Below are 21,640 nucleotides of genomic sequence, written 5' to 3' on the forward strand. Positions count from 1 at the left end.
TGGCTAACCGCACCTTTTATGTTTCTCTACCATCAGATCCTACGAAGGTTTTTCAGGATAAATTGTATAGGCTCCTTTCCTTGGCCAGGAATTATGGCATCATCACCAAAAAAGAATTTGATTTCATGTGGATCCCGGAACCAGCGGTGGCAAAGTTTTATTTATTGCCCAAAGTACACAAGAGGCTGGATAATCCTCCAGGGCGCCCCATAGTGGCCGGTATTGGCAGTCTTTGTGAAAAGGTATGCTTCTTTTTGGATGTGCATTTACAACCATTGGTTTTACAACTGCCTGCTTACCTAAGAGATTCATCTCACCTCCTGCAGGAACTAGAGGATTTGCCAATAGCCGAAAATGTACTTATGGTCACGTGTGACGTTGAATCGTTATATTCTAACATCACACATGTTGATGGACTCAAAGCAGTGGAGCATTTCTTGACCACACAGGGTGAGATGAATCCCATGTTTAAATCGTTTAGATGAAGTCTAATGGCTCCTGAGGTAAATCAATACATAATAACAATGCAAACAGTCAAAGTGCAAGTGCAAGAAAGTGCAAGAGGTTAGTGTAATACAACCAGCATGGCCATCACTTCAGTGGGTTAGGAACAAACATCCCACGCGTTCTGTCACATGGACTTCCTCAGGGATGAATACACAAGTCCCCAATACTATTATATATAGGCAGTTTAATAAATCAACAAATAATAAACAGGTGTATGGCTTGAACAGTACTCACAAACACAGATCGGCAGACCCTGCATGGACCCAGCGCCATCTTGTTACGGTCATGTGGTAAGCCAAGTAATGAGGTAGTCACCTGATACATGCAAATTGCTAGCATGATAGTAAAGCGGTCTAGATAGAATATGGTCTAAGTGCACAAAAATGTGCACAGCGCATGCGCAACAAGGGTGAACTGAAGTAATGTGAATGAAACAGACCAAGTATGGATCAATATATACAGCGCATGCGCAACGGACAAAAATACATTATATACTATTGTAATAGATAAACAAATCATGTAACGCATGCGGTTTTACAACGGAAAATATAATATGATCGCAATGCCCAAAATAACGACGCCTAGTATATGCGTGCATGCAATTCATAGATTTACATAAGAGAATGGTTACCTGTTCAACCCAAATTTAATACCACAGTCTTTGAATGTCCACAGTATAGTATAAATTCACATGAGTCTACTCAGTGCAAGCGCGACAAAGAGAAGATATATATCCACTGAGAATAATATAAATCAAGCAAACTCTAAATGCATATGAACACCCACAGCGCATGCGCTAGAAAAATCAGCACAATCAATACAGATGTTGCTAAATAAATAAAAATAAATATAAATGTAAATGTAAAGCACATGCAGTCCGAAAAATATGAATATAGAGGTGGTAATAATAGATTGAGTCCAATATGTAAAAAGGGACCACATACATATGTGACCATACATGCGCATCCATAAACGTGGTCAAAACATACTCCAAAAGTTGTGCGCAGTTGCATAAATAAAGAAAATAATAAAATGTATAGTATATATTTATATGAAAAGAAGACCGTACAAGATGGCACCAGGTCCAGCAAGAGGAATACCCAACCCAATGTTGGGTAAATGTTATAAACTATATGCAAAATATTTACATATGTACACTAGGCAACCTTACGAAAAAAAAAAACCTTACGAAAGATATTTATAAAGTCCTAGTAAAAATAAAAATAGAGGACCAATACATTTATACAATAACATAGAAGTCCAAAGTCCACTCGGGAAAGCCCCAATGGGTTAAATTGCAATGAAGATCCAAAAGAGGAAAGTTCACAAAAGGGGAAAGTTCACAAAAAAGGTCCAACTCCAACTTCACCTCCCATGCAGTGTTGCACAAGAAAAGGATAGATGAAAATCCATGGAGAGACACACTAAAACGGTCCGATTCCAATCCAGATAGAGATCATTCTTATTTCCGTTTTTTGGGGCACTCATCGACATACAAAAGGAGGGAAATACGGTATTTCATACAGGGAATATTCTGGAACACAAAAGTGTACTATTAGGCACACAGAAACCAAAACAATGTGTGGTAATGACTCACCGCCCATGATACAAACATCAAACATCAAAAACCTCCCAACCCCCCATCAAACATCAAAAACCTCCCAACCCCCCCCACACACACACACCCCACCCACACCCCGCCAAGCCCCCCCACCCACGGATCCAACCCAGCATCCCAAACTAACCAGTCCCATGTGTCATAAAAATATATATAAAAATTATATACATATCCAAACAAGAAAATATATAAAAAACGTGTTTTAAGTGAGAGCAAAAATAAAATTATTTTTATATTTTTTAAAATATTTTTTATTATTATTTTAACTGAAAATTATATGAAAACTAATGAATTAATAATGTTGAGGATCTGTGAATGTAGAAAAATGTGTGTGTGTCCTGTAAACCTGCAGATAATGTTTACACCCAATAAACAGATATCAATAAAGAAAATTCATAGTAATCCATACCAGTGAATGGTGAATTAAAAAAAAAGTTTTATAAAGAAAGAAAAATGGGAGAGAGAAAGAAAGGAGCCAAGGGGTCGCAGGGCGAGAGGGCAGAACGGGGGGCGGGAGGGGGGGGAAACGAGAGAAAAGGCTTGTGTATACATACATACCCCAAAATGAATGAACAGGCTAGCACCAGCATCAGACTCCTTTAGTGGCTCTCCATCATTCTTTATAATCAGTAGTATCCATTGAAGAGGAGTTCCTCATTGAGGCCGAAAGGGGTCTTGGTGTTCAATTCGAATATCCAACGTGCCTCATTCCGAAGTAGTCGGGGAACCAAACTGCCCCCCCCTAATATTACCTAGGATCTTCTCTGTGCCAACCACTTTTAAGTCCCCACATTTGCCTCCATGCTGGACTCTGAAGTGTGTGGCCACCGACGTCAAAGGTTTTTCCCAAATTCATATCGCGTTCAGCGAGAGAGATCAAAGACAAATGCTTTTGTATCCGTTTCCTAAATTCCTGGGTTGTCTGGCCTACATAGAGTCTAGAGCAGGAGCAGAATAATGCCCCTATTCCACAGGTCGTTTAGAGGAGCAAACGAGCGCTCTCATCGCGGGTGAGTGCGGGAGGGGGCGGCGGGGAGCTGCGGGGGGGCTGCCCGGGGGATCGCTGATCGTCCGGGCAGCCCATAGGATATAGCAGCGTCTGCTGCCGATGCTCTTATTCAACGGAGCGACGGCAGCAGATCGCGGCTTTATCAGTCGCTTGTTTTTCAACATGTTGAAAAACAAGCGACTGCAACGATCAGCCGACATGAACGATGTCGGCTGATCGTTGCACTCTATTCCACCGGACGATTATCGTCTGTAGCGGCCGATATTGGCCGAATACGAACGATAATCGTTCCATGGAATAGGGCCTTAAGACATAGATCACATTCTTCGTCTTGCAGTTTATATATTGACGAATAGGATAATGACGCCGATCTCTGGGATTCACAAAGTCTTTTGTGGGAACCATATACTTGCAGATATTACAATCTCCACATGGAAAAGAGCCATGGAGCGTGAGTCCTCTCCCCAAAGGTGTGGATGGGCGAACAAAATGACTCGATGTGCGTTGATCTTTAAGGTTCCTAGCTCTCCTAGAGTTAATTTTGGGGGTTTCATGAATATACTTGGCAATACGTAGATCACTCAACAGTATATGCCATCTTGAATTCATGATGTTTTGAACATCCGACCATTGATTGTGAAATGTAGTTATGAGTCTCACTTTATCATCATGTGTTTTTTCTCTTTTTTTCAAAAAGTCGCTTCTGTTTCCATCCCGGGCTCTCATATAGCCCTCAGATATAACTCTCTGTGAGTATCCTCTAGTTTTCAGTCTTTGTGTCAAATCCTTAGCAGCGGCCCTAAAATCCGGCTCCGTGGAGCAAATTCGTTTAAAGCGGGCGAGCTGTCCAATAGGTATGCCCCTCTTTGTATGTTCGGGGTGAAAACTAGAAAAATGGAGCAGACTGTTGGTAGCAGTTTCTTTGCTGAAGAGGCTAGTTTGTATTCCATTACTGTTTTGTCGGATACGTAAGTCCAGAAAGTCCACCTCTACGGAGGAGATTTTCCAGGTCAGGTGAATATTCCATGGGTTTTCATTGAGATGATGCAAAAACGTCAAGCAAGATTCCTCAGTCCCTGTCCAGAAGAAGAGAACATCATCAATAAACCAATACCATCTAAGTACCCCCTCCTGGAACTGCCGCGATGGGTACACGTGTGCACCCTCCCACCACCCCAAAAAGAGGTTGGCGTAGGAGGGTGCACAACGGGCACCCATCGCGGTCTCAGATACCTGTCTGTAGAAGGTGGAATCAAACACAAAGTAATTGTGATGCAGGGAAAAACTCAAGAGATCGATGACAAACGATTTAAACATGAGTAGGGCTAAAAAAGTGGAAAGGGCACCATAAGGTGATAACGTAAACAACAGATTGTAGGTCGAACAAGCTGATAGTAAAACTGCTCACCTGATGGTGTTGTGCTAAGAACACAACACCTCAGTGAAGAGAGAGGTAGTAGCCGTAGCAGCCAGGCTCCAAGGGTAGATGCCGAGATCAGGGAATGGAGAATGGTAGATGAAGTGTCGGATCCTCGGGGTAGGCGGGGACCACAGGAGCCATTAGACTTCATCTAAACAATTTAAACATGGGATTCATCTCACCCTGTGTGGTCAAGAAATGCTCCACTGCTTTGAGTCCATCAACATGTGTGATGTTAGAATATAACGATTCAACGTCACACGTGACCATAAGTACATTTTCGGCTATTGGCAAATCCTCTAGTTCCTGCAGGAGGTGAGATGAATCTCTTAGGTAAGCAGGCAGTTGTAAAACCAATGGTTGTAAATGCACATCCAAAAAGAAGCATACCTTTTCACAAAGACTGCCAATACCGGCCACTATGGGGCGCCCTGGAGGATTATCCAGCCTCTTGTGTACTTTGGGCAATAAATAAAACGTTGCCACCGCTGGTTCCGGGATCCACATGAAATCAAATTCTTTTTTGGTGATGATGCCATAATTCCTGGCCGAGGAAAGGAGCCTATACAATTTATCCTGAAACACCTTCATAGGATCTGATGGTAGAGAAACATAAAAGGTGCGGTTAGCCAGTTGTTTTTTGGCCTCCGTAATATACATCTCCAGAGGCCACAAGACTATGTCCCCCCCCTTGTCCGCCTCTTTAATGAGGAACTCAGGATTTTTTTGTAGTTTCTCAATAGCTCTACGATGTTCTAAAGTGATATTATGGCCCCTGTGTCTATCCAGGGTTAATCTTCTTATGTCTTTGCACAGGAGGTCAAAGAACAACTGGAGTGGAGGGAACATCTGCAGGGGAACAGTTTTTGTTGATGGTTTGTGAAAAGGTGATCTCTTCTTACCCGGTGGACCTTCATTCTCTTCAAGGAGTTCCAACAGATCGCTAAACAGCTGTCTGTCTTCCACAGGGATATCTTGAGTTATAGCAGGTCGGTCATAGAGCAATTTAAAAGACAGTTGCCTGCAAACGTGTGCAAACGCGTGACGGAACGCGTGCGATGTTTGTTCCTAACCCACTGAAGTGATGGCCATGCTGGTTGTATTACACTAACCTCTTGCACTTTCTTGCACTTGCACTTTGACTGTTTGCATTGTTATTATGTATTGATTTACCTGATAGTGAGTTTTTGACACATAGGATTTGGCACTTATCTTATAGGATATATTGGTTTATTTATTCATTTATTTATTTATTTATTCTTGGATGGGGATCATGGTCATCACATAGGATATTGTTCAGTGGGTTGGGCTCCACTTGGCCGGATTCGGGCCAGTGGTTTGGTGGTATTTTAATTGTTTTTATGTTTTTTGTTTGTCCCTGGCATTTATGTAAAATAAAATTTCTATTAATTTATGCTATTTATGAGGTGCAGTCCAATTTTTTCAGTCCTTTTTTTTTGGAATCCACCCATATCATAGACTCCATTCTATGCACGGGCGGATTCCGTTGTCCGTCCAAAGAATAAACACGTTCGTTCTTTGGACAGAGGGCGGAATCCGCCCGTGCATAGAATGGAGTGTGACACGAGCGGAGATGCGCGCCTGCACCAGTCCGCCAATGGGTGCCAGCTGCGGAATGCACAAAGGGTTATCCTTCGCCATTCCGCAGTGTGCACGTACCCTCAGAGTGTATGAAGGAAGGGACACCCGAATCCAGCCCCCAGATGCCCCCCCATGCTCTGAGTTTGTGGGAAGATCGTTTGGGAACTGATCTTCCCACTGCTGGATAAAGGTTACCACCTGTACGGGGATAACTTTTATACCAGCAACCCCTTTTCCGGTCCCTTGCTGCCTGAGCTACTGTAGCTTGCGGCACGGTCCGAAAATATCAGAAGCAGTAATAGAGCCCTAATATTTAGCAGCTATGGAGCGGACCCAGCGCTTCTGGATATGAAGGACCCCGGATCGTACCAGGGCAACATTTTCCAGGTGACGTCCCCCACAGTGGAAAACAGGAGACTGCAGAAGAAGTGCAGAGTGTGCCGTAACACGGGGGATCAGGAAGGACACCATTTTCCAGTGTGACACCTGTCCTGATCACCCCGGCCTCTGCATACTGGATTGCTTCAAGGCGTACCACACGTCATTGGAGTTCTACATTATCTAAATTCTTCCCCTTATTCCTATTTCAGGGGTCACGTTGATCCAGGGATTATTCTGATTGCCATTAGGAGTCGGGAAGGAATTTTTTTCCCAGTGATGAGGCTACTGTCGTCTACCCCGCGCGGGTTTTTTTGCCTTCCTCTGGATCAACACAGATTGAATTTGATGGACACCTGTCATTTTCAACCTTATAAACTAATAATTAGCCTAATACCCCTAAATAAATTAAAAATTGTCCCTTTTCCCCAACTAAATAGGTATGGCCGCCATTCCCATTAGAGGATGCCATGATGCAATTACAAAGCCTCTGTGCGGCCAGGACAGTAGAAACCCCCACCCCCATTCTGGAAACTACACCCCATAAGGAATCTTTCAAAGGGGACAGCGGGGATATGGCCCCCTGATGACGCGCACATTTGTGCCGTGAAAATTAAAAAAAATGGTATTTTTTATTTTCACGGCACATGTTCTACATATGTGCCTGTCACCAGTGGGGTCCATATGCTCACTGCACCCCTTTTTAGATTCCTTATGGGGTGTAGTTTCCAGAATGGGGTCACTTGTGGGGGGTTTCTACTGTCCTGGCAGCACAGGAGCTTTTTAATTGCGACATGGCCTCCATCCTCCATTCCAGCCTCTAAATGGCGCTCTGTCCACATGTGGGGTATTTTTGTACTCAGGGGAAATTACCGTACACGTTTTGCGTTCATTTTCTTTTTTAACCCCTTGTGGAAATAGAAAACAATCGAGGCTAGACCAACATTTAGTGTAAAAAATGTTTAATTTTTACACTAAATAATTGATCTTGTCTTGATTTTTTAATTTTTACAAGGGGTTATAAGATAATAAAAAACACAAAATGTGTAGAGCAATTTCCCTTGAGTACGAAAATACCCCACATGTGGACATAAAGCGCCAGGCGGGTGCAGGGTAAGCCTCCGAAGGGAAGGAGCGCCATTTGGTTTTTGGAGGCTGGATTTGGCTGGAATGGATTTCGAGGGGCCATGTTGCATTTAAAAGACCCCTGTGTTGCCAAGACAGTTGAAACCCCCCACAAGTGACCCCATTATGGAAACTACGCCCCTCAGGGAATGTAACAAGGGGTAAAGTGAGCATATGGACCCCACTGGTGACTGGCACAAATGTGGAACAATGTGGCGTGAAAATTAAATACTACATTTTTTACACTATAATGTTGGTTTAGCCTTAAATTTTTCATTTTCACAAGAGGTTAAAAGAGAAAAAAACAGACAAAATGTGTAGAGCAATTTCCCCGAGTCCGTAAATACCCCACATGTGGACATAAAGCGCCATGTGGGCGCAGGGCAAGCATCCAAAGGGAATGAGTGCCATTTGAATTTTGGAGGCTGGATTTGGCCAGAATGGATGATGAACGCCATGTCGCATTTACAGAGCCGTCGTGCTGCCAAGACAGTGAGAACCCCCCACAAGTGACCCCATTCTGGAAACTACTCCCCTCATGGAATATAACAAGGGGTACAGTGAGGATATGGACCCCTTGATGACGGGCACATTTGTATCGTGAAAGTGAAAAAATGAAAATTTTCCCTTTCACGTCACTTTGTTCCACATTTCTGCCCGTTACCAGTGGGGTCCATATGCTTACTGCCCCCCTTGTTAGATTCCTTGAGGGGTGTTGTTTCCAGAATGGGGTCACTTGTGGTGGGTTTCCAGTGTTTTGGCAGCACGAGGGCTCTGTAAATGCGACATGGCCCTTAAAATCCATTCCAGTGAAATCCAGCTTCCAAAAGCCAATTGGCGCTCCTTACCTTTGGAGGCTCGTCCTGCGCCCGCTTGGCACTTTATGTCCACATGTGGGGTATTTCCGTACTCAGGAGAAACTGCGCTACACGTTTGGTGTTTTTTATTTCTTTTATCCCCTTGTAAACGTAAAAAATGAAGGCTAGAACAACATTTTAGTGTAAAAAATTGAATTTTTTCTTTTTTACACCACATTGTTCTGAAAATCTGTGAAGCACCTGTGGGGTCCAAATGCTCACCGCACGCCTTGTTACATTCCTTGAGGGGTGTAGTTTTCTAAATTTTATGTTTTGGCACCCCAGAGCCTCTGCCAACCTGAAGTGGTACAGTCAACAATGACCAAATATAAGGGAGGCGTTAAAATTCACTAGGCGCTCCCTTATATCTGAGGCTTGTGGTTGCGTCAAACAATGCTATAGGGCCACATATGGGGTATTTCTATAAACTGCAGAAACAGGGCAATCAATATTGGGTTGCATTTCTTTGGTAATAGGTTTATAATTATGAAAAATATTGGATTACAATAAAAGCTCTGCACAGAAAATTAAAATTTTCAAATTTCTTACACACTTAGGTTTTATTTCTGTGACTCTCCTAAAGGGTTAAAAAACTTTCTGGATGTGCTTTTGCAGAGTTTGGGGGGGGTGCAGTTTCTGAAATGGGGTGTTTTGTGGGGCTTTCTAGCATACAGTCCCCTCAAATACACTTTAAGGCTATGTTCACACTACGTATGAGTCCGGCTGTAGTTCGTACGCAGCCGTACATGTGCGGCTGAAAGTACGGCCGTGGGAAAAATAGACATGCGGCCGGATTGCGAACAAGCGGGCGAACCGCGAAAATACGCTGTTAGTAGAGTTATGCTTCCCTAGCTTGTTTCAAAGTGATCTGAAACAGGTCATTTACTTGGAAATCTTCGCCCAGCCCAATAAAACACACAGAACCTTTTGGATCCAAAAATCACGTTCAATTTGGCTGAAATAAGTACTCCGTACGGGACCACATGGAAATCCACGGCCGTGAGTTGGAACATTTCCTTCCTCAAACAATGGTCTTGTTAATTTTTCACGGCGCCGTATACGATCCGGCCGTAAGCTCATACGTAGTGTGCATTGTGCGGCCGTATATCGTATATTTTCAAACGAACGCATCAACCTCAAAACTACGTGCGTATATTCGCGGTTCGCACTACGGTCGGACATATACGTAGTGTGAACATAGCCTCAACCTGAACAGGTCCCTAAAAATATCTGATTTTAAAATTTTACTGAAAATTTTGAAAATTGCTGCTAATGTTTTAAGCTTTCCATTGTCTAAAAAAAATGAAAGATAGTTTAATAAATGCCGCCAACCTAAAGTAGACATGTTGCTAATATTTTATATATAATTTATGTGGCATAACTATTTTCTGTATAGGCAGAAAAGTTCCAAAGTTGGAAAAATGCATTTTTTAAAATTTTTTCACGGTATTTTGTTTTTTTTTTCATAAAGATTTGTTATAAGTATTGACTCCAATTTACCAGAAATGTAAAGTACAATATGTCACGAGAAAGAATCAGCCGGATAGGTAAAAGCATCCCGAAGTTATTAATGAATAAAGTGACATAGGTCATATTCGTAAAATTTGTCTCTGTCCTTAAGGCCATTTCAGGCTCTGTCCTTAAGGGGTTAAAGTGTCACTGTCGTAGTAACTTTCAAAATCTAAATCAACAGTAGATGTGATATAAAGCAAGTTTGCAATTTTACATTCTTTTTTTTATTTTTTAGTTATCACGGAGAACACGGCACTTCCTGTTTTCTGACTTTTTTTCTCAAAAAACAGGAAAGAGTCAGAAAACAGGAAGTCCTGTGTATCCCAGGTCATCTGAGCGGTCACAGAGAGAAGGCAGTCATGTGATTGATGGACACATTGAGCCGTGACACTCTGTACTGGCCGGAATTCCTGTGTTTAGTCTGTTTTTTTCCAACCAGCACAAGTCAAAAAATCTGGCGGTCACCCAGCTTTACCAGCATCCTGTAGTCAGTATGATGGCGGTCACCCAGCTTTCTACCCATCGTATGATGTATGTGTGTCGGGGGGTGGTATACTGCACATAATTCTGTACTAAACAGAGGAGGGAGGTGTCAGGGAGTCCTGGGGTCCGGGAAGATGGCAGTCCCTTCTCTCGACCCGCAACCCCTGTCCCTACCTGCTTGCCCCCCTAGGCTAAACCCTAGGGCAGCAACTGGGCGACAGTCCCTAGCCTAACTAGGGATACGAGGAGGTAACAGAACACACAGACAGGTATATACAAACAGGTCAGGCAGTCCGAGTCGGCAACAGGAGGTCACGTCAAAATTCAAATCAGCAAACAAAGGGTTAACAGAGTCCGATCCAAGGTCAAGCACAAGAGGTAACGCAGTACAGAGGATGAGGCAGAGGCGAAGTCCAAGTCCAAATGTCAAATAGTAAGCAGAACAATAAGATATGCTGGAGACCAAACATACACTGGCAACTACAAGGTGTAAATCACCAGCTTAAATGCTACCAGAGCTCCCGCCCCAGCCTCTGATAGGAGCAAGGAGTCTGACAGCAGCATGAGACACCAATAGCAGCCAGGGAGCCCTCCCCTGTACTCAGACAGGAGCAAGCCCCAGGAGAATGCAACACCTGAAGGCTTAAACCCAGGAGCACCAGAGAGGAGTCAGGAGAAAGGCATGAGACTGGGTGTCGGCTCCCTGGCAGCAGAGCAAGAAGTGTGAACAGGTCAGAGAGAAATCGGGCCTCGGCTGATTCTTCCAGCCGAGTTCACACACACAGACTGAACTCTAACAGAGGAGTGCACTACACACAGGGGGGCAATACAATATAGAAGCCTATCCATCCAGAGGAGGGGGGGGGCAATACAACAGAGTGGCCTATACTACAGAGAGGCTGCATAGAGGGGGGCACTGGCGGAACTATCGCCGTAGCAGCCATAGCGGCTGCTACGGGGCCCCGCCGCATCAGGGGGCCCGTGACGCGGGTCCCGTGCTCCTCCTGACCCGGCGACTCCTTTCCCCAACCATAGGGAAAAGGAGTCACTGGGCCAGGAGGAGCACGGGACCGACCGACAGCGCTCCTGTCAGTCCCCCGTCTGATGCACGGCTGCCGGGGGTGTCGCGTCCTATCCCCGGCAGCGTGCGTATCATAGAGCTCTCTGTGTGCCGGAATTCGCGGCCGCAGCACAAGCCCACAGAGAGCTCTATGATACGCGCGCTGTCGGGGATAGGACGCGACACCCCCGGCAGCCGCGCATCAGACGGGGGACTGACAGGAAAAAGGCTCGACGGGGGAGCGCGTTGTAAGGTGAGTTTGTTTGTTTTTTTTAAACCTGCTTTCCGGTGGGGGGGGGGGGGAGAGGGAAGGGAAGGGGGCATCTATAAGGGGGATGGGGAGAAGAGGGCATCTATAAAGAAGGGGGGGAGAGGGGGACATCTATAAGGAAGGGGGGGATAGGAGGGCATCTATAAGGAAGGGGGGGGAGAGGGGAACATCTATAAGGAAGGGGGGGAGAGGAGGGCATCTATAAGGAAGGGGGGGATAGGAGGGCATCTATAAGGAAGGGGGGGAGAGGGGGACATCTATAAGGAAGGGGGGGAGAGGGGGACATCTATAAGGGAGGGGGGAGAGGGGGACATCTATAAGGGAGGGAGAAGGGGGCATCTATAAGGAAGGGGGGAGAGGGGGACATCTATAAGGGAGGGAGAAGGGGGCATCTATAAGGGAGGGGGGAGAGGGGGACATCTATAAGGAAGGGGGGGAGAGGGGGACATCTATAAGGCAGGGGGGGAGAGGGACATCTATAAGGGGGGGGAGAGGGGAACATCTATAAGGGAGGGGGGAGAGAGGGCCATCTATAAGGAAGGGGGGGAGAGGGGGACATCTATAAGGAAAGGGGGAGAGGGGGACATCTATAAGGGAGGGAGAAGGGGCATCTATAAGGAAAGGGGGGAGAGGGGGACATCTATAAGGAAGGGGGAGAGGGGGACATCTATAAGGGAGGGAGAAGGGTGCATCTATAAGGGAGGGAGAAGGGTGCATCTATAAGGGAGGGGGGGAGAGGGTTCATCTATAAGGAAGGGGGGAGAGGGGGACATCTATAAGGGAGGGAGAAGGGGGCATCTATAAGGAAGGGGGGAGAGGGGGACATCTATAAGGAAGGGGGGAGAGGGGGACATCTATAAGGGAGGGAGAAGGGTGCATCTATAAGGAAGGGGGAGAGGGGGACATCTATAAGGGAGGGAGAAGGGGGCATCTATAAGGGAGGGGGGAGAGAGGGCCATCTATAAGGAAGGGGGGGAGAGGGGGACATCTATAAGGAAGGGGGGGAGAGGGACATCTATAAGGAAGGGGGGAGAGGGGAACATCTATAAGGAAGGGGGGAGAGGGGGACATCTATAAGGGAGGGAGAAGGGGGCATCTATAAGGGAGGGGGAGAGGGGGACATCTATAAGGGAGGGAGAAGGGGGCATCTATAAGGGAGGGGGGAGAGAGGGCATCTATAAGGAAGGGGGGAGAGGGGGACATCTATAAGGAAGGGGGGGAGAGAGGGCCATCTATAAGGAAGGGGGGGAGAGGGGGACATCTATAAGGAAGGGGGGGAGAGGGACATCTATAAGGAAGGGGGGAGAGGGGAACATCTATAAGGAAGGGGGGAGAGGGGGACATCTATAAGGAAGGGGGGAGAGTGGGACATCTATAAGGGAGGGAGAAGGGGGCATCTATAAGGGAGGGGGAGAGGGGGACATCTATAAGGGAGGGAGAAGGGGGCATCTATAAGGGAGGGGGGAGAAAGGGCATCTATAAGGAAGGGGGGAGAGGGGGACATCTATAAGGAAGGGGGGGAGAGGGACATCTATAAGGGGGGGCAACATAGGGGGAGAGGGGGCCATCTATAAGGGGACAATATAGGGGAGAGGAGCACAACATAGGGGAGAGGGATATTATAAAGGGACAACATTGGGGGAGAGGGGAACATCTATAAAGGGACAATATAGGGGGAGAGGGGGCCATCTATAAGAGGACAACATAGGAGGGGCCATCTATAGGGGGGGGGGGCAACATAGGGGACCATCTATTAGGGGACAACATGGGGGGCATCTATAAGGGGGACAGCATGGGGGGCTTCTATAAGGGGGGGCAACATAAGGGGGCTATTTATAAGGAGGGGCGACAGAGAGGAGGGCCATATAATAAAATGGGATCACATAGAGTCAGCCTTCCCACTAAATGAGGGTGTAAAGGGGCCAATGCAGATGTGCAGTATAGAGAGATGAGGATGGTGTCAGTGTGAGGAGACTAATATGTTTTTCTGGCAGATTCTGTGGATTTGTGGCTCGGAGAAGGAGATGGAGAAGAAAATGAAAAGGGAAGAACTCCGATCAGAGAAGACGTCCCCTGTAAGTCACCTGATATAACTGTACTGTAATTTATATGGTGTACAGGACCTGTGTAGAGCTGAGTGTGTTGATGGCGTAGTGGTCGATCGAGAGGGGGCGGGCGGGGGGGGGGGGGCCCAATCAAAAGTTTGCTATGGGGCCCAGCCATTTCTAGCTACGCCCCTGGAGGGGGGCTACTACAGGAGAGTTTGTATAGAGATGAGGATAATGCTGGAGCGAGGGGCCTAAAATTTCTCTCTAGCAGATCCTGTGGAGATGAGTCATGGTCAGAGAAGTCTTCATGATGGCGGGAGCCAGATCGAGGCCAAAGGAAAAGTGAACAACCTTGAACAACCTGTTCAAAAACGTCACCTGCAATTCATGCAGAGAAGCCGCCTCCTGTGAGTCTCTGAATGATGTTTTTGTATTTGTTAGAACATTATGTGGTAGGGGTGCTGCACCGCTCTATGCTGTAATACACACACTGCTTCTTCCTAGTAACCCCAATCTTGATGAAAGCCCCCCCCTCCCTTCCCCAGTGCTGAACTGAGTAAGGTTGGGAGGGGGGGCTTTTATCAAGATTCGCCCTGTTGCCAAATTGACCTAGAAACTGCCCTGCTTTCTGCAATTATGGATTCGTAATGGGAGACAGTATAGTACCGGTTTGAATGACCCCATTTACACATCCATAGTTACTAGAAATCTGTAAAAGGGCTGTGATCTGTGCCACAAAAAATACTGACAAGCCATTATTTCCACAATTCACATCTGTAATATTATCCATAGTTGTGGCTCCCCCATTATAGTGATTTGTCAGTGATCTAGAATCTAGAATCAAGTAAACAAGCCCTTCCAATGTCTAAAATATTTTTATTATCATAAAGTTACTGAATGAATTTCAGCAGCAGGAGGTCAGGTAATAATTACATATAAGGGGTATTCCACGTTAAAATACATGTTAAATCATCTCCCCTCCTGGAGATTAACAATTGTTTCCATACATGTTATTACCTTTCCTGTATCCCCCAGTTCTGAGCTGCTGCTTTTTCACTTAAGACACAGGAAACTGTGTGTGAGCTGTTCACGCTGTCTCACCCTCCTGTCCCCTCTTTTTCGAGATAGCTCATGTAAAGTTTCCCTGGTCTTTTGTCTCTACACTGTGTAATGCGGGCAGGTTAATCTGAGGTCAAGTTACTTGTGACCTTACAGAGATTAACCCTCCTGGCCTCACAGAGTGCAAAAACAGTGCAGATATAGAAAATGTAATGACATGTATGGAATGAATTGTTAGTCTCCAGGAGGGGAGAAGATTTGACAGTGAGTGGAATACCCCTTTAAATGGGGTTTTCTGATTTAACCTTGCTTGTATAACATTGTATGTGTGTGTGTGTGGGGGGGGGGTCTGACCTCTATGCCACCTGAGGATCTCTAGACCAGCTCCTTTGTTATTGAGTTGTGGGTGGGTATGTGACCCCCTGCTCCATTCACTCTTTATGGAGCTGTTAGAAAGAGCCGAGTGCTTTACTGTAGAAAATGAATGGAGCTTTCGGTCACACACCGACCCACGGCTCCATTCATAGCCAGGGCACATATCTAGAGATCTGGGGGCACGAAGACTGGACTCCCCTCCATCTCATACAGTTCATCAATAAAAAGTAGATTACAGCAGAGATTTGCAGGCAAAGTGTAAAATAAAGAACATTAACATATGTTAACAAATGGATTTTGTTTCCCAGTATATGACATGTTTGCTGTTAGAGTGTGTTTTTAGTTTTATACCTCACAATAAATAAGAACCCTAAAGGCATAGCAACGCTGACTCTAAACTTTCATTGTCTTTATCAGAACATTCCATACCTCATCAGACACAGCTACTGATATATGGTTATCTCACCCATGGCATGAACTAGTATTAGGCACAAACTAATAATAAACTACTAAGATAGCAAGCAGTATCATTCATTCCCTCTTACTACATTGTCCTTTACTCACTACCTTTTGTTTTATCGAAAATTCTCATGGTGCTAAATATAACAAAATTCTATTAAACGCATTCTAAGATATCGCTGAAAATATATAGTTATATTCATAATCGTAACTTCACATAAATGACATCAACTGAATGAACTATTTAAACTTTGGCAAGTTTTTCAAGTTTTAAGTGACACAAGCAATTTTTCCAACAAAGGTTTACAAACAGATCATTTAATCCCCTTAAAGCGGCACTATCAGCAGGTTCTGCCCAGGGAACCTGCTGATATGCCGCAGTAGCTGTGTATTTCCGTAGTACATAGCCATTAGTTTAACCCCTCTCCACCCCCACATTGTTTGTAAAATCGCTAAATGCTCTTATGCAAATTACTAGCATAAGAGCATTTAGGGCGTTGTTTGGGGCCGGAGAGCATCGCCGCGCCCTGCCCAGCCCGCCCCCTCCTGTCCCACCCACTATGCATATTCATAACTGCATAGTGGGCTATAGAGCGTATAGAATGTATAGACACTGCCGCTGCGCAGGAAAGCAGTCCCGCCGGAGACAGGCTGCTTCCCGCCCATGCATGAATCTCCGGTCCGCCATCAATCCTCCCAGGGCTTCCTCAAGACGTAAGTATAAAGTCTATCTTATACTTATGTCCTGAGGGACCTCCGGGAGGATCGGCGGCGGCCCGCTGCTTCACGGATGTGCGGGAAGCAGCCTGTCTCCAGCAGGACTGCTTCTCTGAGCAGCGACAGTGTCTATACGCTCTATAGCCCACTATGCAGTTATGAATATGCATAGTAGGCAGGACAGGAGGGGGCGGGCTGGGCGGGGCACGGCATTGCTCTCCGGCCCCGAGCAACTCCCTAAGTGCTTTTATGCTAGTAATTTGCGTAAGAGCATTTAGCGATTTTACAAACAATGCGGGGGAGGAGAGGGGTTAAGGGAATGGCTATGTACTTTGGAGATACACAGCTACTGCGGCTTATCAGCAGGTTTTCTGGGAAGAACCTGCTGATAGTGCCGCTTTAAGGACCCTGGCATTTCAATTTTTTAATTTAAATTTTTTCCAATTTTCCATCTACAGAACCATATAAGGGCTTGTTTTTTGTGAGACCAAATGTAGTTTGTAGCAACACCCACCATAGTACCATAAAGTATACTCCCCAAAAATGGGAGGTACTATACATATATATATATATACACACACATACAACACTGCTGAGCACAGATGCCTCCTGGACTCACCATCTCACGCTATGTATTAACCTGGGTGAGATGTACATCCCCTTGAGCACTTTACCAGTGACATGTCCACACAATATATATATATATATATATATATATATATATATATATATATATATACAGTGGGGGAAAAAAGTATTTAGTCAGTCACCAATAGTGCAAGTTCTCCCTCTTAAAAAGATGAGAGGCGTCTGTAATTTACATCATAGGTAGACCTCAACTACGAGAGACAAAATGAGAAAACAAATCCCGAAAATCACATTGTCTGATTTTGTAAGAATTTATTTGCAAATTATGGTGGAAAATAAGTATTTGGTCACCTACAAACAATCAAGATTTCTGGCTCTCACAGACCTGTAACTTCTTCTTTAAGAGTCTCATCTTTCCTCCACTCATTACCTGTAGTAATGGCACCTGTTTAAACTTGTTATCAGTATAAAAAGACACCTGTGCACACCCTCAAACAGTCAGACTCCAAACTCCACTATGGTGAAGACCAAAGAGCTGTCAAAGGACACCAGAAACAAAATTGTAGCCCTGCACCAGGCTGGGAAGACTGAATCTGCAATAGGCAACCAGCTTGGAGTGAAGAAATCAACTTTGGGAGCAATAATTAGAAAATGGAAGACATACAAGACCACTTATAATCTCCCTCGATCTGGGGCTCCACGCAAAATCTCACCCCGTAGGGTCAAAATGATCACATGAACGGTGAGCAAAAATCCCAGAACCACGCGGGGGGGCCTAGTGAATGAACTGCAGAGAGCTGGGACCAATGTAACAAAGCCTACCATCAGTAACACACTACGCCGCCGGGGACTCAGATCCTGCAGTGCCAGACGTGTCCCACTGCTTAAGCCAGTACATGTCCGGGCCCGTCTGAGTTTGCTAGAGAGCATTTGGATGATCCAGAAGAGTATTGGGAGAATGTCTTATGGTCGGATGAAACCAAAGTGGAACTGTTTGGTAGAAACACAACTTCTCGTGTTTGGAGGAAAAAGAATACTGAGTTGCATCCATCAAACACCATCCCTACTGGAAAGCATGGGGGTGGAAACATCATGCTTTGGGGCTGTTTCTCTGCAAAGGGGTCAGGACGACTGATTCGGGTACATGAAAGAATAAATGGGGCCATGTATCGTGAGATTTTGAGTGCAAACCTCCTTCCATCAGCAAGGGCATTGAAGATGAAACGTGGCTGGGTCTTTCAACATGACAATGATCCAAAGCACACCGCCAGGGAAACGAAGGAGTGGCTTCGTAAGAAGCATTTCAAGGTCCTGGAGTGGCCTAGCCAGTCTCCAGATCTCAACCCTATAGAAAACCTTTGGAGGGAGTTGAAAGTCCGTGTTGCCAAGCGACAGCCCCAAAACATCACTGCTCTAGAGGAGATCTGCATGGAGGAATGGGCCAACATACCAACAACAGTGTGTGCCAACCTTGTGAAAACTTACAGAAAACGTTTGACCTCTGTCATTGCCAACAAAGGATATATAACAAAGTATTGAGATGAAATTTTGTTACTGACCAAACACTTATTTTCCACCGTAATTTGCAAATAAATTCTTACAAAATCAGACAATGTGATTTTCTGGATTTGTTTTCTCATTTTGTCTCCCATAGTTGAAGTCTACATATGGTGTCAATTACAGACGCCTCTCATCTTTTTAAGTGGTGGAACTTACACTATTGGTGACTGACTAAATACTTTTTTTCCCCACTGTATATATATATATATATATATATATATATATACTTTTGGCAAATTTAAGGGACGCTAGGTTTTACGTCATTCGTTGTGGGGTAAAATTTATATACCATCCTTAGACTGGTACAACTACCTATAAAAAATAAGAACTTTTCTTTTTTAAAAATTACCCCATACCCTTTTTAAATTTTTCATCTAGAGGTTTGTTTTGGGGTTAATGTTTTGTGACATAATCTATAGGTATTATTGATACCATGTTTACATAGATTTTATATTATTCAATTTTTATTTCGTTTTTTTTTTTTTGTGGTACTTGTATGAGTTGCCAGTCAATTGCTTATACAGATCAATGCAGTATCTATGTCATTAGATTCATTAGCTCAGCACTCCAGGCAGTCACAGGATGGCTAACAAAAGCTTTAAAGGGGTACTCCAGCGGGGGGGGGGGGGGCGCACTTTTTCGCTTGGACTGGGGACGAGGTGGCTGAGGGAAAAGACGTCCACTCACCTCTTCCTGGTGTCTGACCCTGGTGTCTGAGTCCGCTCAGATCCCGCCTCCTTCACTGACTGGCTGAGCGGACCTGAGACCTCACGTGTCGGGCCTGCGTCAGACACCAGGAAGCGACTGGGAACCGGGCACCGGAGCGCCGTGATGCGGGACCCGCTGCTGGAACCAGGGGGGTGAGTGGACGTCTTTTCTCTCGTCCCCGGTCCCAGTGAAAAAGTCCCCCCCCCCCCCGCTGGAGTACCCCTTTAAGCTGCCCTGACAATGGATCACCTCCCCACAATCAATTTTTCATTTTATTTTGCATTTTTATAATGCATTACAGTACATGGTTGAATAAAGAGTACTAATAAAAAGTAAAATTTTTCCCACAGAAAAATACACCCTCATTTGACATTTGCAGTTACAGTTTATGGAGGCACTAAGGGAGCACCTACTGTGTGGAGGGACACTAAGGGGAACATCGCTGTATGCACAGACACTACAGACAGGGGATGTGAAATAACACATGTTTGCAATTTAAATTCATTAATATATTTTTTTGTTTTTATTTACTTGAGTTGTAACACTCAGTACTGGCCAGGACTTCGGCATTTAGTCTCTGTTTTTCAACCAGCAAAAGACTAAAAAGCTGCCTTCAGGAGACTGGACCTGGATACAAGTAAGTATAGCTTTGTTTTACAGCATGATAACAAAAAAAACAATGAATGTATATTACAAACCTAAATATAATATAAATATAATATAAAATACAATATAAATTGCTTTATATCACATCCCCTGATGATTTTAATTTTAAAAGTTATAATGACAGTGCCCATTTAATGCGTGTGGTACTAAGGGAGTACTAAGAGTGTCTCCTTATATATAGGTTGTCTAGGAATTTATGTATGGTTGGGAACTCTAGTCACTACAAGGAGCAGTTCTTTCTCTATAGGACCAAGCTTACCATAACACAGAAGACCAATTTATTGTATAAAATGCACAAAATAAGTTATTTGTAGCTTCCATGTTGCATACAATGCACATTACCTTTAACTCAGCGTTCTTAACCAGCGATGCTCACGTGTCACTTACACTGAATAAGTAAGGAAGTACCTATGTATAAACTTCTCTTCACTTCCACAAATAGCTCTCAGTTTCTTAACAAGTTCTTATAGACACTGCCAAAGGCTTTCCATTTAAATATGTTATTCAATTTAGCTGTTTAGTCTGTAAGCTTAGTATAATGAATGTTATTTGCACAATATGATGATGCTTTACCATATAATAAAATAGGCATAACACTGCTGATCTATCAAGGGGAGAATTCATAGTTTCATTAAACTCTTCCTGTTCTGCAATTTTATGTTGCATTCTTTTCATTATACTCTATTATACATACTTATATCATGTATGTTTTTTGGCTCATCAAGAGGTATGACATTAGCTTTTCAAGGCAACCTGTGGTCAGATACTAGGTCCAGGGGGTGAAGATGTAAATATGAGGCTGAGGGACATAACACCCTCTAGTGCAGCATTCACACTCTTTTTTTTTAAAGAATGGTGACGCCCTCCTGATGCCATTCCGCTGTGAGAAGCGTGGAGTCCATAGGCTTGTGAAAGCTTTTTTTACCTGTCCTCGCTCCCCCTATGACTTGTGACCCGTCAGGCCGGGGACAGACTTGATTTTAAAGGTGGTGCGTCCCTGAGGGGAGGCGATATCAGTGCATCGTGGGCGCTGGGCCTACCTCCAGTGCACCAAACCGGACATTTGTATAAGTACAACCCGAAGAAGACCTCAGGAAACAGGCGGCGATGGGAGGTGATGTGGAAAATCTTACTTGTGTAGTTATATTGGTACATTCGCTGTAGCACTGCAATATTGAAGTTTGGTGCAAATTATCGATATTTACAACTGACATTTGGTAATACTGGGTTGGTAAAACCTGCTGGTCACATTATCCCTCCAGGAGATATGACAAATATTAGAAATATGCCTGTACAGTGGATGGAGGATGCCTGAGGGAAGGACATACCAAACTTGCTTTAAAGCACATACTGTATAAAGCAAGAACATTGAAAGCAGCTGATGCAGCATGTACAGAGCCTCTAATGCAGCATGTACAGAGCCCCTGGTGCAGTGTGGATGCAGCCTATGATGCAGTGTGGTCTCAGCCCCCTAATGCAGTGTGGTCGCAGCTCCTGATGCAAAATGTACAGAGCATCTGCTGCAGTGTGGTAACAGCCCCTGGTGCAGTGTGGATGCAGCCTATGATGCAGTGTGGTCTCAGCCCCCTGATGCAGTGTGGTCGCAGCTCCTGATGCA

The sequence above is a fragment of the Dendropsophus ebraccatus genome, chromosome 2 (assembly GCF_027789765.1).
Source record: "Dendropsophus ebraccatus isolate aDenEbr1 chromosome 2, aDenEbr1.pat, whole genome shotgun sequence".
Lineage (NCBI taxonomy): Eukaryota > Metazoa > Chordata > Amphibia > Anura > Hylidae > Dendropsophus > Dendropsophus ebraccatus.